Source organism: Schistocerca cancellata, chromosome 4 (genome assembly GCF_023864275.1).
Source record: "Schistocerca cancellata isolate TAMUIC-IGC-003103 chromosome 4, iqSchCanc2.1, whole genome shotgun sequence".
Classification (NCBI taxonomy): Eukaryota; Metazoa; Arthropoda; class Insecta; order Orthoptera; family Acrididae; genus Schistocerca; species Schistocerca cancellata.
The window spans coordinates 421,764,069-421,768,862 of NC_064629.1; the positions used below are offsets into that span (position 1 = coordinate 421,764,069).

Genomic DNA, 4,794 nt, shown 5'->3' on the forward strand with positions numbered 1-4,794 from the left:
GAGATAATTGACTTTAACCAAGAAATTAAATTACGTCCGAACAGGCCTTGGAAGGCCCAACGGTACCAACCGGCCACCATGTCATCCACATCTCACAGGCGTCATTGGATGCGGATACAGAGGGGCATGTGGTCAGCACACCGCTCTCCAGGCCGTATATAAGTTGATGAGACCGGAGCCGCTACTTCTCAATCAAGTAGCTCCTCAGTTGGCCTCACAAGGGCTGAGTGCACCGCGCTTGGCAACAGCACTCGGCAGACCGGATGGTCACCCATCCAAGTGCTAGCCCAGCCCGACAGCGCTTAACTTCGGTGATCTGACGGGAACCGGTGTGACCACTGCGGTAAAGCCGTTGGCGACTTTAACAAAGGGCAGATTATTATTACAAAGGACCTGTGAACGAGTATGTTAGAAGTAGTTATCTAGTCACGAAATTGAAGTAAATAGATCGTATGAGCTAGTATGGGCAGGGGTCATTTTTGGCAACCCGAATAAAATAATACCGAACGATACAACTGCTGGAAGATTCCAAGAAAACTTGAGTTCAATTTCAAACACGTACCCGACTCATACAATGGTTGTTGGTGGTGACTTTAATTTACCATCGACATGTTGGACAAAATACATGTTTAAATCCGGAGGTACGTAGAAGCAGATATCCTCGGAGTAGTGAAGAAACTTAAATCACTTAACAAAACCAAGTCTTCCGGTCCAGACTGTATACCAGTTAGGTTCCTTTCAGAGTATGCTGGTGGAATACCTCCATACTTAACAATCAACCGTTCGCTCGACGAAACAGCCGTTCCCAGAGACTGGAAAGTTGCACAGGTCACTCCAATATTCAAAAAAGGTACTAGGAGTAATCCACTAAATTACAGGCCCATATCGTTAACCTCGATATTTAGCAGGATTTTAGAACATATATTGTGTTCGAACATTAAGAATTACCTCGAATAGGACGGGCTACTGACAAACAGTCAATACGGATTTAAGAAACATCGTTCTTCTGAAACACAACAGGCTCTTTACTCACATGAAGTGTTGAGTGCTATTAACAAGGCATTTCAGATTTATTCCGTATTTGTAGATTTCCAGAAGGCTTTTGACACTGTACAACACAAGCGGCTTGCAGCGAAATTGCGCGGCTGATCCCGGCGGAGGTTCGAGTCCTCCCTCGGGCATGGGTGTGGGTGTTTATCCTTAGGATAATTTAGGTTAAGTAGTGTGTAAGCTTAGGGACTGATGACCTTAGCAGTTAAGTCCCATAAGATTTTTTTTTTAAGTTAAATTGCGTGCTTATGGAATATCGTCTCATTTATGTGACTGGATTTGTATTTTCTGTCAGATAGGTCACAGTTTGTAGTAATTGACGGGAAGTCAAGGAGTAAGACAGATGTGATTTCAGGCGTTCCCCAAGGTAATGTTATAGGCCCTTTGCCGTTCATTATCTATGTAAACGATTTAGGAGACAATCTGAGCAGCCGTCTTAGGTTGTTTGCTGATGATACTGTCGTTTATCGACTAGTAAGGTCATCAGAAGATCAATACAAATTGTAAAACGATTTAGAAGAGATACCTGTATGATGAAAAAATTGGCAATTGACCCTGAATAACGAAAAGTGTGAGGTCATCCACATGAGTGCTAAAAGGAACTCGTTAAACTTCGGTCACACGAAAAGTCAGTCAAACCTGAAAGCCGCAAATTCAACTAAATACCTGGGAATTACAATTACGAACAACTTAAATTGGAAGGAACACATAGAAAATATTGTGGGTAAGCCTAACCAAAGACTGGCAGGACACTTAGAAAACGTAACAGACCTACTAAAGAGACTGCCCACACTACATTTGTCCTTCCTTTTCTGGAATACTGCTGTACGGTGTTGGATCGTTACCAGACAGGCTTGACGGAGTACATCGAGAAAGTTAAAAGAAGGACAGCACATTTTGTATTATTACGAAATGGGAGAGGGTGTCACCGAAATGATACAGGATTTGGGGTCGACATCATTAAAACAAAGGCGTTTTCCGTTCGGCAGAACCTTCTCATGAAATTTCAGTCACCAATTTTCTCCTCCGAATGTGAAAACATTTTGTTAACGCCTACAGAGGAAGAAACCATCACTATAATAAAATAAGGGAAATTAGAGCTCGCACGTAAAGATATAGGTGTCCGTTTCTCCGCACGCTGTACGAGATTGGAATAATAGAGAATTATGGTGAAGGTGGTACGATGAACCCTCTGCCCGGCTTTTTAATGTGATTTGGGGGGTATACATGCAGATGTAGATGTACACGCCTCGGCGACCAAATTCGCCTGACGTAAATCCGATGGAACCCATCTGGGTCATTATCGGGCCCCATTTCCGCGAACACAAATCAGCGGCCCGTTATTTAAGCGATTTACATAACCTGTGCGTAGACGTCTAATGCCACTTACGTCAAGAAACCTACAAACTGTCGGATGCTTAATACCCATAGTAAGTGAGGTATTTCGTTCCAAAGACGGAAAAACAAGCAATTAAACAGACGGTCTTATTGCTTTGGTTCATCAGTGTACACAAAATGCTATAGAAAGACCCAGCGTTCATAGTCAATCCAATGTGACAGATTATCCGCGAGAAAATTAGACTCCCCAAAAGTAATAAGATATGGTAGACAACGCTCCTGTAAAACCTTAGGAGAAGGTTAAAAAATAATGAGAAAGAATTTTATATAATGCCACAATGGTAGGAGATGTGAGAGACATTAACCGAACATCAGCATGTAGAGGAGAACGCCAGTAGTGGGATTATGGCGGTGTTGGTGTAATTTTGATGTAAAATGCTATGCAAATTAATTAAATTGATCAAGTAATTACCTCTACCCGCACCCCAGATGATAACATGTTTTTTCCTCACCAAGCACGTGGGGCCCAATACCTTGCCTCATCCTACCCTTCCACCTCATCTACATCTACATCCACATCTACATGGATACTCTGCAAATCAAATTTAAGTGCCTGGCAGAGGGTTCATCGAACAACCTTCGCCGGCCGCGGTGGACACCTATATCTTCCGTACGAGCTCTGATTTCCCTTATTTTATAGTGGTGATTGTTGCTTCCTTTGTAGGTCGGTGTTAACAAAATATTTTCGCATTCGCAGGAGAAAGTTGGTGATTGGAATTTCGTGAGAAGATTCCGTCTCAACGAAAAACGACTTTCTTTTAATGATTTCCAGCCCTAGTCCTCTATCATTCCTGTGACACTCTCTCCCATATTTCGCGATAATACAAAACGTGCTGCCTTTCTTTGAACTTTTTCGATGTACTCCATCAGTCCTATCTGGTAAGGATGCCACACCGCGCTGCAGTATTCTAAAAGAGGACGGACAAGCGTAGGGTAGGCAGTCTCCTTAGTAGGTCTGTTACATTTTCTAAGTGTCCTGCCAATGAAACGCAGTGTTTGGTTAGTCTTCCCCACAATATTTTCTGTGTGTTCCTTCCAATTTAAGTTGTTCGTAACTGTAATACCTAGGTATTTAGTTGAATTTACGGCTCTTAGATTAGACTGATCTATCGTGTAACCGAAGTTTAACGAGTTCCTCTCAGCACTCATGTGGATGACCTCACACTTTTCGTTATTTAGGGTCAACTGCCACTTTTCGTACAATCCCGAATTTTCTTCTAAATCGTTTTGCAGTTTGTTTTGATCTTCTGATACAATATATGTTCCAAAACCCTGCTTCATATCGACGTTAACGATATGGGCCGGTAATTTAGTGGATTACTCCTACTACCTTTCTTAAATATTGGTGTGACCAGTGCAACTTTCCAGTCTTTGGGTACGGATCTTTCGTCGAGCGAACGGTTGTATATGATTTTTAAGTATGGAGCTAATGTATCAGCATACTCCGAAAGGAACCTAATTGGTATACAGTCTGGACCAGAAGACTTGCTTTTATTAAGTGATTTAAGTTGCTTCATTACTCTGAGGATATTTACTTCTACGTTACACATGTTGGCAGCTGTTCTTGATTCGAATTCTGGAATATTTACTTCGTCTTCTTTTGTGAAGGCATTTCGGAAGGCTGTGTGCAGTAACTCTGCTTTGGCAGCACTGTCTTCGATAGTATCTCCATTGCTATCGCCGGCCGGAGTGGCCGTGCGGTTCTAGGCGCTACAGTCTGGAACCGCGAGACCGCTGCGGTCCCAAGTTCGAATCCTGTCTCGGGCATGGATGTGTGTGATGTCCTTAGGTTAGTTAGGTTTAAGTAGTTCTAAGTTCTAGGGGAGTGATGACCTCAGAAGTTAAGTCCCGCAGTGCCCAGAGCCATTTGAACCAATCCATTGCTATCGTGCGGAGAAGGCATTGATTGTTTCTTGCCGCTAACATACGACCAGAATGTCTTTGGATTTTCTGCCAGGGCTCGAGACAAAGTTTCATTGTGGGAACTGTTATAGGGATCTCGCATTCATGTCCGAGTTAAATTTCTAGCTTCTGTAAGAGATCGCCAATCTTGGGGTTTTTAAGTCTGTTTAAATTTGGCATGTTTGTTTTGTTGTTTCTGCAACAGTGTTCTAACCCATGTACCAAGGAGGATCAGCTCCGTCGTTCGTTAATTTATTTGGTATAAATCTCTCAATTGCTGCCGATACTATTTCTTTGAATTTAAGCCACATCTGTTCCACACTTATATTATTAATTAGGAATGAGTACAGATTGTCTCTCAGGAAGGCGTCAAGTGAATTTTTATCTGATTTTTTGAATAGGTATATTTGTCTCTTATTTTTCGAGGATTTGGGGATTACAATA

At 42.3% G+C, this 4,794-nt stretch overlaps 1 pseudogene; it reads right to left on the minus strand.

Moving 5' to 3' along the window:
* Positions 1-239: 239 nt before the first annotated feature.
* On the minus strand, positions 240-357 carry LOC126185487 (5S ribosomal RNA; annotated as a pseudogene).
* Positions 358-4,794: the final 4,437 nt, after the last annotated feature.